Genomic DNA, 13491 nt, shown 5'->3' with positions numbered 1-13491 from the left:
TATGGTTTCTTTATCCATAAGCTAAGAAAAGTACACTGGATCATATTAATATCATACTCAATGTATTCACCCACTTCCAAGCAATATTTTAAAAATACAACTTAGCAATAAAGAATGGCAGAGACCAGATTTAGGACGCTAATATTTTGGCCTAAAAATTATATTATTCATACTACTTCTGAAATCAGAGCAATTTTAATATCAGTTTTGCAGGCTGAATAGATGTTATGCGAGCAGGTGCATATCCAAATTCATAAGCAGAGTTGTAGGAACATTTTCAAAAAGAAATATTAATAGAACTTTCTCATAAGCTGAAGAAAAGCAGGATGAAAAGTGTAATGCCTACTCATAACTATTCAAACAAGTAGGAACCTAAAATCAGCTGCCTAGCAAATTGCTAGCATTTTTATCTTCAATCATTTCTAGATATATACAAAGCAAAAATGATTGACTTGTGAGAAGTAATTGTTCAATTTACTAGTATTCTGAAGAAAAGGAAGCTTAACCTTAATCATTCTTTGTAAACAAGTTAATGTTACTAATGCAAAATTCCAATGAGCTTTGCAGTAAGTTTTAATACTTTGTAAAGTCTTGATTTTGAAGTTTTCTGTAAAGTGAGTCCTACAGCATTATGAATGGAACATCTCTGGCTTAGCAGCATGTATAATTCACAGACATTAGCACAGATGGAGAAGCAGGTCACTTCATGCAGTAGCAAAACCCTCATAGACCTCATTGTTTTTTGAACAGGTAATAAGTAGAACTTATGTTAGGTGTTAGCACAATGAAAAAAGGATCTGATGGGGAACTAGGAACATGAAATTTTAAGTAAAACAACCCTTCCAAAGTACATCACATCAGTATTTCTCAAATATATTCTCTTTTGGTATGCATGGTATTAACAGTATTATTCTACTTAATGCCATTTGACATTTTCCATTATAAAAACATGCTTTCAACTGCATATAACTTTGTCAAACTTTATGACCTGACTCAACATTTTTTTCTCAGATTGTGAATTGAAAAAAATGTTTCAGTGGAACGGACGTTGTTTCTCAAAGATTACTAAAAGATAAGTTGTTTTTATTGTGTGACTTTTATAGTTTTTTCATGAGGAAACTCCAGCTTTACCAGATTTTGAAATGTATGTAATTTCTTTGTGATGGCAGAAATACAACCTTTGCACAAAAAAAAAAAAAATCCCAATTCACACATGCCATTAAGCTTTGAAGAATTTTGATTCTCACGTGCTCACTTCAGATTTGGTTAGGCTGACACTTAAATCTTTTGAAGGAGCTATATGAACAAAATATGCTCAAGCATTTCTGTCTTGAACAGTCACCCTTTCCTGTTAATGAAGAATGACATGAATGATCTCCACTTGCAGCAAGTAGCAAGTACGTCAGTAGAACTAGTTTTTGACTGCCGCTGTGGTGCTTATATATAGAGTGGAAAATGAAGGCACTTTTAACGATAGCCTTTAGGTGGCCAGGCAGAAGAGATGGGAAGACATTGGTATGAATTCAGAGGAATGAAGATTTTGCTTTATACTGAAAAAAAGTAACTAGATTTGGGATCTTAGAATAATTGGAGAAGCAGAACTGAGATGTGGACAGACATTTCAGGAAAAAAGGGAAGAAAGCAGAACTTAAGCCTGAAGAATCTAGGACACCGAGAAACATGGGAAGCAAAGAAAATTGCAAAAAGTTTATCACCATTGCAATCCATTGCTGTTTCAGATTAGGATTCAGAATTGTCACATCTTAAGAAAGACTTCACATTAACAACTGCGAAAACTGGTGGCAACTCCACTGATGAAGTTATACAGCTTTGGAGCTGAAACGAGAAAGACCTGTGGTCTAAAGATTGTCAGTGCATTAATAAAAAAGTTCATATATTATATGTGATTGGATTTCTTTTCTTTGTTCCTCTTTACACTGCTTTTTAAAATCTACGAAACTTATTGTAAAATGCTTCAAATGTTCTAAATGTAAAGGAAAAATACTGAAAAGTTAGGAAATTCTAGCATTAAGGTTGCCAATGAAAGTGTAGACTATTATAATGAATATTTTGCAATTAATTGGAAGTGTTTTGTGTTAAATGAGCAAGAGATGGCCTTGAATGTTACATAGATCAACCAGCACAAATTAATCATTTGGACAAACCTATTGAAATTAAATAATTCTTAGTGGGAATGGATATGGCTCATTTTTGTGAACAATTTTTCTTTTATGCTTATATTGCAAAAGAAATTCTATAACAATTATAGATAAGTCAGCTATACACACTTTGGTGTCTGAGCCTACTCAGATATCTAAAGTTTAGTTGGATCTCACTCTCTCTCTCTCTCTGTACCTTGGAGTCTCTATTGTAAAACGAAGACTTCCTTACCTTCCTTTTAACCTTATCATCCAAATGATTCTCAGTCTTTCTTGTAGTTACCTTTGTTACATGTGTTATGTCGGTAAATTCATTAAAGACTGTAAGGAGTTTTGATAACGTGGTAATGGGAGAATGTACCAGGTACATAACAATACCTGTTTTCTGTGGAGAAGGCTGCGATTCAAATCTGGCTTTTGTGCTTTTTGTTGTTTTGGTTTTTATACTTTATGAACAATTTCTCCCCCTCCTAACTTTTGGGTGCATTTCCTCTCTTAATTAAAGGTACACTAAAAGGGACTCAGGTTTCTATATTCATAAAGTGATCCATCAAGCTGGATATTAGTAAGTTATTTCAGAACTTTGTTTAAAAAGTTCCCTTAAAAGCTATGGGAACTGCAGACAGTCATACATCTTAAACTTCTGATGTGTGCAGAAGAAAGAATCATGTGAAGTCTCCCTAGAGAGTATGAAACTTCACAAATGTAAAATAAAAATAGAATAAACAGTTTCAGTAATACTGTTTTTACAGAAAATCTTTTGTGGTGGCAAGACACAGGAGTCTATTCAGATGGATTTGTTACGCTCACAGCACTGGGTCATGGAATATGGCATCTCTGCTTTATCTAAGCAGAACATAAGTTAATGTGATAGATAATTGTGAGATGATGAGAACATAAGCTTCTGCTTCCCAGATATCCTGTGTCCATGTTGATTGAAGTCATTTTTATTCTATTCTTTTGGACAGTTCAGTCATTTTAATCTGAGCATTGTAAGATGGAAGGAGGTTTGCGGGTGTTTAAGCACAGTCACCTTAATGTCACTGCTTCTTATCAAATTCTCTATTTCAGACTGCTGTTTTTCAATTACCTTTCAGATTTATCCTCATCTAATTGAAGCTATCCCAGGAAAGTTTAGACAAAAATGACTGTCTTCAAGGTTTTAGGGGCATTTTATTGAAGTCATTCCTTCCAGTTGTCATTCTTGTCATCTCTTTTCATGAACCACTACTCCCTTTTCCGTATTTGACTATTTCTTCATTTCTTCTCTCTTGTCATGCCTATCCTCAAAGCTATATTTTTGGAATCTGTTCTGAAGGAGTATAAAATAGACTTTTGCCTCACCCCCTTCACAATTTAGATAGCTTCATTACCATTGCACATTCCCTATGCTCTAGATATCTGTGTATTACTAATGGGATCCCAGATGATCTTTAATGTTAATGGGAAAATTGTCACACCAGGGGCTTTCTTTATGTTTCTACTTGCTACACAAGATTGACACTTCTTGAATCATTGCTTTTAGTGCAGATATTGCACTGACAAGAGTGGCAGCCAATTTGTCTCTTACTACCTGCCTGTTGCTTAAAGTCTTTAGAGAACTTAGTGGCAAGCACCTTTCTTAAACATTATCTTTATTCAGTTTCTTTTCAATTATAAATCATTTTTTTGGATTTGCTTCTTGGCACGGATACAATACTTAGGTGGAAAATAAAATGTCCTTTCGCCTTTATCTTATAGCTAATAATTTTTTTCTGGATCACAAGGTTTTGTGTGTGTATGTACATGTGTATGCGTGTGTGTGCATGTGTGTGTATAAATACAAGTATATATTTCTAGAACTTGAACAGTGGTTTCATTAATTTCCGTTTTTCTAGCAGATACATGGTACCTCATCAGAAAAAAAGAAGCATCAGCAGTATGTCCTTGAACTCTCAGCATAAATTGTTCACCGGCGAACATGGAATTCCTACTTAGCACTGGAGCAATGGTAGAGATTTTCTATTACTCTCTATTTTGACCTGTTACTAGAAAGCAAGAGAGAAGCAAAGATATTTTGTCCAATATAGTCCTGTCTTTGTCCTCCTGAATGTACAGTTATTTTATTTTTTCCCCTTGAAATTTACAACAAATAAAAGTTACTAGGCCTTGGTTCTTTTGCTACCTATTTTTCCTCCGTGTTATTCCTTCAGAGTTTTCTTTTCCTCTATATCTCTGTTTTCCTTTTATTGTTTTTTCTCTCTTTCATAAAAAGTACATTTGTATGCAGTGTCTGCTGTATTTAAACTTTACAGAACATATTCTTCCTTGGAAATGTTCCACAGGCTAATTCCATTAATCATTTTTTTTTCCAGAGTGTCTGAAATCCTGATATTTTTCACTCCCCCCTTTCTCACCTAGACAAACCAAAACTCTTCTTCCTGCACTGCATGATAACACCAAAACATATGCTGTGTGTTAACATGCCCTTGAATATATTATTTTATCTCTCAGTCTTTTCTTGGTGCATTATGTTTTTAAACATGAACTGAAAAGCATAAGATGACATTAGAAGGATACCAGGTAACAGACAGGTATTTTTTATGTTAATATATATTATAAAAATAGAAAATCTCCAATCAAGGTAGTGACTTTAGGCTGTTGCCACCACAGGAGAATGATTAATGAAGAATGAGTGTACTCTGACAGCTGATTCCAGGATCATTCTGGTTGTCTAGAAATGCAGACTTCTTCTATAATCAACGGAGGGAGGTAAACATTTCCAGAAGGAAATTCATCTTAGATGAAAGAAGTCTCTTTGCATGACTGTAAAAGCTTGAATGAATCTCTTAGAGTAGTCAGTAGCTCTTGAAGTATAAAAATAGTTAAGATTAATCATATCCCAATGGGTAGCTGTAGATAGCAGTTATATAGATAGAGGGGGTCATGAAGAACCAGAAAGGGTTTTGTTCTTGGACTTCTAGTTAAATTAGTCAGGGAAATACTAGTGCTTTGTTCTAGCCCTGGAGTTCAAGACTGGCATGGTCCCTTGCAGGGATGAGACAAGAGAAAAAAAAACCCTTCCTCTCTGCTGCAGGTAAGTAGGGACTTATGTGTCTCTCTGCAATATATGTGATGAAGTCAAGAGCATTTTCATTAGTTTCTACCAACCTGAAACAAAAGATGCTATGCTGCTTTGTTTAAAATCCCATGAGAGAGAGTCAGGGGAATGTTTTCAGTGTACTACAAAAAGTTTAAGTACTCTAAAAAATTTACAGTAGCATTGTAGCAAATGTCATTGAGATAGACAATTATGCATGTCAAATATTCAATCCTGAATTACCCAAGAATATCAAATCACCTGTATACAATTGGAAATCTAGGCACGGAACAATGGACTCCAGGATTAAATCTGGCCTGTGGCAGCAAAGAATTGTTTATTTTACACAAGTTTGTGACTGATCCCAGGGAAGTGAATGAAAAAACTTCCATTAACTGTAGTGAACTTTTAGATAAGACCTGCTGTTCACACATATCAATGATAGGGGAACGATCTTCTCTAAGTCTGTTTCTCCTCTTCCTGTTGTACTATAGCTCTCTGCGTATATTGCAATTTTAACTAGTGTCTCATAAAACCATTCTTGTTATTAAATCTGACAGTAAAATCATGTGAAATTAAAAAAGCAAAAAGGCCAACCAAAAGGGGACTATGGAAAAGAAAATAAAATACAGAACTTCACAGTATAATTTATTAATATGCTCTAGAGAAACAATTTGGCTTCAAATTAAGACTAATTCACGAAAAGAAAAGAGTCTGAAAATAATAAAACCTTCATAAAATAAGGAAAGTAGGAACAAAAAGATAAGGAATTCCTGAAGCTACAATTTATCTAGTATTAGAAGTGTTAGAAGTATTGCAATACAGCTACCTAAGGAACATATTTAGCTACTTTAGTGAACTGGCAAATGTAGTGAATTTATTTTAAATTAGTTAAAAGACTGGGTACTTTTCACATCATAGAGAACCTATACTGGTAAAAATATGTAATGACAAAAAGTATCTAACATTAATATATGGTTTAGAAATTTAAACTTGTTAAATAATGATACTATCTGGACATATTGCTTTGCTTCATTGAGATAAAAGTATATTTAAATAAATTATGAATTGCTCCATGATTACTGATAAAATGCCTTCCTATCACTTGACCATTTATAATAAAACCTGAAATTATAAGTTAAACATTATGATAAAATATCAAAATGATTCCTTAGTAAAATAAACTGCATAGATCATAATCTTGGGGAATCCAAGTTTTAAGGAAGCAGTACACTTGTATTAAAACAAGCAATAAACGGAATCACAAATGGTTGAAATGAACCTTACACAAGACATCTAGACCTTCTCTAGACAGAGCATTATCCAGGGAGGATTTTTTTTTTTTTTTCCAGCCTCTTTTCAACCCATCTCTGACTGCAGTTCCTGGCTTTCTCTTTCTTGCAGCCCTAATCCTTTCCTACATGTAACCCTCTCTGGAACCTAATACAAGGTTCAGCCTTTCCTAAGTTGGAGAATTTTTCTGAGGAGAAATCTTTTGGTATTCCTAATTTCCTGTGGCAGCATCTTTCTAGTACCACTCCAAGTGGAGCTTAGGCTTTCTGATCCTCTCAGCTCTGCCCTAACCTGAACTCTCAGCTAAGCCATGGAGAAAGGGATCCCTGTTTTAGCTACAAAGAATTTCTCAGGAGAGAATTCTTTGGCAGCTCTCAGTGGAAGGTTAGTTGAGACACAGAGAAAGACAGAGCACTCAAAAATGTACTAAAGAATTTCAAATGCAATTTATTTATTACTGAGTGTACTACATCACGGGGTTCAGCCTCCTATGGCTGTTTTCTGATACCCTCCTGGGCATAACATAAAGTAACTTAGTAAACTTAGCTTTTTTGTCCTTAGGACAAAACAGTCTAGACTGCATAATGCCAAGTTTGTACTGCCAGTTTCACATATCTTTAATGATGCTTTTATTTTAGCTCCAGACATTCATCCTCTTTTGTAAGGTTCTAGCCATAGCTGTAGCTTCCTGCAGTCCTTTCACCTTCTTTGAGGTGATATTTTCTCTGAAAGGTCCTAGTGCTATATTGATCTTTTATAGGGGCATGGAGTTAGTGGGGAATAATAAAATAAGTCTAGCCCTCCACTGTATAATTTATGCTAGAAAGGAGTATAGGATGGATTTTTCTGCCCAAACATTTCCTGAAAGCCACTTTAAGATGGTGTGATCTGCGTATCAGCCCAACAATACAGACGTAGATGATATTTGTTCAGTTGGCTATGTGTTGAGGGTAACAGGATTCATGCAGATTAACATGAAGACATGCTTTTTCTGACCTTTTGTGATTTCTAACCATTTTTTTTTGGCCCATGGATAGCTCTCAAGATTCCAAATCAAGCTGAATTTTTGATCAGCCTTATTTTGCTCTTTACACATGTGCAAGTCTCCAGGGATTCTGACATCAGTTTATAAGTGTCTTGTTTTCAGCTTTCTGTGAAACAGAACAAAATGTCAGCAGGTGAAGACCTATGCTTTCTTGATGTTATCCTCTAATTTAAAATTGCTAAATGTGGATCAATGTCCGAGTTCACAGGTTTTTCTTATTAAAATACTTAATTATCCAGGTACTTTTAATCAAAACACCACCTAATGCTGAGACCACTCTTTACACTGATAATAGGATCTGGAATTATGCTATCCTGGCTGCCCTTTGCAAAAGTCATAATTACTCCTTTAAAAATATCTTCCACAGTGGCTCTGGTGTTACAGTTCATATTTCCTCTGAATTTGGATAGAATTTTTGATGTATTTTTTTTTTTTTGCTATTTTACTGAGACATACATGTTCCATCTGCAGTTTTGTCAACCTTCCAATCTATCCTTTATATTTAATTGATAAAGCATACATTTATATCAGAAAATGAAATCTCTAAATTCTTGAAGAATACCTACATGCCTTTTTAAAAAAACATAGAAATGATGATTGAGAGTTAGTTTTAGTTAATTCTAAGATTCCATTAACAAAGACATGTATTTTTGCACATATATGAACTACAGTTGAAGCTGTCTTCTTTATTTAAGCATATAGACATTTTGTTAGCAACTGTGATGCCTAGATTGCTAATCTCAAATTGTAGCCGTAAAATTCTGAGTCTCCCAAAGGGACTCGGGGCTTATTATGAACGCACTTTGAATGCCAGCCACAGTGAACTTCAGGTGCTAACGAAGTATACTGCGTTCTGTCTTAGAAATGTGACCAGAAGACCAAGGGAAGTTATTATTCTCTTCTATATGTTGCTAGTGAGGCTGCTATGGGAATAATGTATCCTGTATTGTCCTCAGTTCAAAAGGGATGTGGAGAAACTGAAGTAGATTTAGCAGAGACTGCTCAAGAAGATAGGGCATATCTCCTGTGAAAAGAATAAAGAATGCAATTGCTTGGAAGGGAGTTACAAAGTTAAGGGAACCAAACTCTTCCCCTTAGTGCCAGACAATGTAACAAGATAAATAAGTGCAAATGGGAGGTTTGAGTCAATATGAGGGAAAAAAAATTGTCAACAGGACAAAGGAATGTCAGTGCTCAGCACTGGAACAATTCAGAAAGGCTGTGGAATTTCCAGCCCCACAGTTTTTCAAGACTTGGGCAGACAAAACTATGACTGACCTGATCAGCTGTTGACAAAAATTCTGTTCGAGTGGAAGTTTCAAGTAGATGACCTCTGAAAGTGTCTTCTAACCAACATTTCTATTTTTCTGTTTCCTCTACATTTTCTATATTTCTGTTTTTCTGTATCTTCTTGGTCCTCAGAGCTATCAATATTCAGATATCTTTTAGCCATGTTCTGTTTTGTCAACATGAACATCTCTCTCACATTTCTGTAATTTGTATTTTTACTTCATATTTTCAGAGATATTTTCTTCTAGCATGGATTGTAACAACTCCAGTTTTCCTTCTATCCCATTTTCAGTTTATTTTTTGTAGTTCAGAAATCATTCAGAAATTAAAAGCGGAATTCAGCGGTCCTAACTTCAAAGATCTGTACAAAAAACATCTTCAGAGTTTAAATAAGTAGGCTAATCTAGAACAAATTTATTGCATCTTTTTTAGATATCTATGTTAAGAGGAAATGAAATATGCTCAGAAGCATCAGTTTTTCTCCAATGACTATAAATGTAGTCTAGATAGCTAAATTAGATGTCGACATCTAAATCTGATCATATGAAACCAGTGAAGGAGTGGCAAGCAACTTCTGAGCTCCCCTTGAGCTCATGCAATAGCGCAAACATCTGTGTATATAACTAAGCTTATACAAACAGTTCATAGTAGAGTTTCCTAATGATAGATAGCGTTCCCCATCACAACAGAGCAGAGGCTACTTTATGTTAATCCTCTATTATATGACTGTTTTTAACTACTGGGACATTGTGCTATGAGCAATACTGACAGAAGCCAATATAAATGGACATTTGTCAAACCTTTAGCTGGGGAAATGAACAACTTTTGATCAGGTCATGTTCCCAAAGATGAGAGAAACTTTTCATAAGTTGCAATTAAAAGCAAGGGATAAATAGTACAGCACAGCAGACTGTGGAAAGAAAGCAGTTACATTAACTCTGCTGCCATGAAATATAGAATTTTGAGTTAAGGATAACTGTCATGATTTCTCTTCAGCAAGTGTCTTGTGAGGTGCACATTATGAGTAATCTATCAAATAGTACATAAATTACACAGAGCTCCTCCTTTCCAATCCCAAAAGTAAGGAATAAGCCCATTTTGAAGTATACTTGAGAGAACAATCTAGTCAAGAAGTGAGCTAGGCCCTTGTTGAGACATTTACAAGAATGGATCTGGAGGGGGAAAGGGAGATCACCACACTGTGGCCTAGATATGCTCAAGACTGGGAGCACTGTTCCTACATACATTAAACTTGTGGAAGAACAACAATTCTGTCTGGATATATCTGGGTGCTTGCTAAGACCTATTGCTTCTACAAGTTGTTTTTTATTCACATACTATTTTCCTCTGGCTTATTGGTCTTTTATGCTTGACACTCTATTCTATTTCTTTCATCCAATTTTCCTTTTATCATTTTGTTTCTCCCTGTCTATATGCTTCCTTTCTCTTCTTTCCCTTCTCATTACTTGGGCATGACATGTCATTTCTTTTCTAAACCCTTTGTATATTTATATATGTTATATATTTCCCTTCCCTTCCATTCCTTTCCCTTCCCTTTTCTTCCACTATAACATGACTTTTTTTGCTTCAACTTGTGCTCTCTTAGCTGTCTGCATCCTTCCCCCAAACACTTCATCTCTTCTATTTTTAAAAGCTTCGTTTCTCCTAGCATTTTTGTTTTAATCTCTCCTATACTTCCTTCTAGTCTTTCCTTAGAAAAAGTTGCTTTTTCTCAGATTGTCCCTTATTTTGCTAAGTCTATTTTTGGTCTTTTTCAACCCAGTTTTGTTCTGGTCATTCTCATGAGACGGTCCTCACTCTAGTTATTAATGACTTGCTTGTGGCTAAATCCAAAAGTCATACTTCTGTTCTTGTCTCACTTATCAGCTGCTTTTGACATGGTGGATCATTTCTGTCCTTCATTGCATCACCATATATGGATTTTCTGACTCTAAATTCTAGTGCTCGTTCATCATCTCGGACACTATGGTTTTATTTTCCCTTGGAGACCCAATTATTTGATTTTTCTCACTTCTCATCCGAAAGTCTATTCCAAAGCTTTTCTAGGTATTACAACTTTTTAAGACAAATGCTTCTTTTTTCTCAAATTTATGAAAGTTTTCTGGCAAATCTGGTGTTTTAAGTCCAGAATTTGTCTATTTAATTCTGCTGTTATTACTTTATTGGTTATTGCTACATTATTCTGATATAATTTCCTAGAATATTCAAAGAGTGGGTGAAACTGTCATTTACTTATATAAATTGCATATGGAAACAGATTTTACAAATTTACAAGGACAAATGTTGATTCATACCATCAAGATTGTGCAATATATGTATGCACTTGTGGGTTTTGTTAATATGATTACCTATAAAGATAACAAATTTTTCCTAAAGTCACCAGGCTACAGATAATTTCTCCACTCTCTGCATTACAGTGTTATTTCTATTTTTCATTTAGGTTGGAGCACAGACTTCATTTGAATTGTAGGTATAGGTATAGGTATATTTGAACAATACATAGGGAAACATCTGAAAATCAGTTAGGTAACCTGAGATGATTTGTTTACACAAAAAAATGGATTATCTATATTTGCTCATGTTTCTTTAGTGCTTGCTTTTTACTACTCTTAGTGAGTGAATTTAATAAAAGGGACATACACAGAAAAAGTGAGTTATAAGGGTTCTTCGTGATTCATCCTTAATTACGAATTTTCCTCTCTGCAAGTTAAAGAAAGACTGTATTATAACTTTTAACACTATTAGATATCAATTCAAATAGGTGAAAATACTCTGCTAGTTGATGTAGAAATTCAAATCACATGATTCGGCACAAATGTGTACAGTATGTTCCAAACTGCCACACACCTCTCTTCCCTGTAATGCTTAATTCACGCCTATCTTCAAACGGGAAAACATTAATTCTTTGGTTTGTGCACTGGCTTCTCTTGTTCTATATGAAAACTGCATCTACACAGTTGCAAAGTTGTATTCTTGTGTCCATTTTCCCTGTTAATGTTAATATTTCATCGAAGTCTTTGAATTTCTCTGCCAAGATCCATGTAAGAGCTTCAAGAGGTTTCTACTATTTTACTACAGTTTAATTATGTCTGCAGGCTGCTTTTCCAGACTTGGGAAAAGAAGACATGAAAAGAGGAGCTACAGCAGTTGTCAGTCTTCCACAAATTTAATGTATGTAGGAACAGTGCTCCCAGTCATTGAGTTTATCTATGCCACAGAGTGGTGATACCGCTTTCCCGCTCCAGATCCATTCTTCTTTTCATCCCTGGAATGTTTTGCTTGGTGAATTTGATTGACAAAATTTTTACTCCTGCTTTTTGTTTGCATATTAAGAGTTTCAGTGTTTAAGAAGGTGATTAGTTTGGAATAAGACATTTACAGTGTCAATAAACTCTGAACCAGGTTATAATTCAGGACAATTTACACCCAGAATACTTTTTATACTTATTAAGTTAAGCTTACAGGATAATCTTAACATTGCTTGTTCATTTTTCTCTATTTATATGTGGTAGACAATGAAATGGCTGCATCTTTTCAGGTCTGAAAATAATTAAATATAGAAAGTCAAGATCTAAACATCAGATTCCAAGCTGTTGTTTCACTCATTCAGAGAAAGGAAACAATGGATTTTGTCATTTCTATAAAGGATCTTTTACAAACCATGAAGGGTAATTTCCAGTGATTAAGGCGTTAGAGGAAGTTGTACTGCCTTCTGTGAAACTAGAAGATTATAAAAGACAGAGGTGGAAGTAACAGTCTTTTCTGTCAGTATTTTTGGTAGTCTCAGATTGTGCACATATTATTGTTACATATTGTCTGCTTCCAGTGTAGCTGGTGAATTTTCCAGTGCTTTTCTTAAGAAGAAGACAAACAAATACTGCTTCTAAATGACACCTAGCCCTTCTTAAATTCATTCCATAATTTCTAATCATGACTCCTTTTATTATGCCAGAAAATTCCTTCCCCTCCTTGGTAGCTCTGTCCTTTGAATATCTGTACCATACACACTGATGTCCCTTTTTGTAACTCCTTTTGAGACAGGAAGGGATGCAGAACTAATTGTTGTATTCCAGCCAGGCTGGACTAGGACTAGGATAAAGGACTTTATACATGAATGATATGCTACCTTTTCTGACTGGTCCAAAACTGCAATGTGTCATGTTACTTACGTTTTATACTGAAACTAGGTGTAAAATTATTGTTTCTTAAGACAATTATGGTTCCCTCATCCATTGTCCAGTAGAACTTTTAAATCAATTATACGTATTGGCATTATTAGTGGCAGTTCAAGCCAAAAACCATTATGATTTTTGCAATATACATATCTGAACAATTGCTTACTGAAATGTCAATTCATAAAACCTGACTACCTATTCAAAGGCAATGCATCTTTTTTCACACATGCACATGCAAATATCTCCTCATAACACTGTTGGGATAACTTTTTATACTTGTCTACTTCTGTAGCTACAAATATTGCTTAAGGATGCATAAGGTTCCAAATATTTTTTAGATCATATCTATATAATTTTATTGAAGATTGGGCTTAAAAAAAAGATATGTTCTTTATTTTCACTGGATCTCAATATTATTGGAAGAAAGGG

This window comes from Rhea pennata, chromosome 1 (genome assembly GCF_028389875.1).
Source record: "Rhea pennata isolate bPtePen1 chromosome 1, bPtePen1.pri, whole genome shotgun sequence".
Taxonomy (NCBI): Eukaryota; Metazoa; Chordata; class Aves; order Rheiformes; family Rheidae; genus Rhea; species Rhea pennata.
This window is presented reverse-complemented; position numbering follows the sequence as displayed.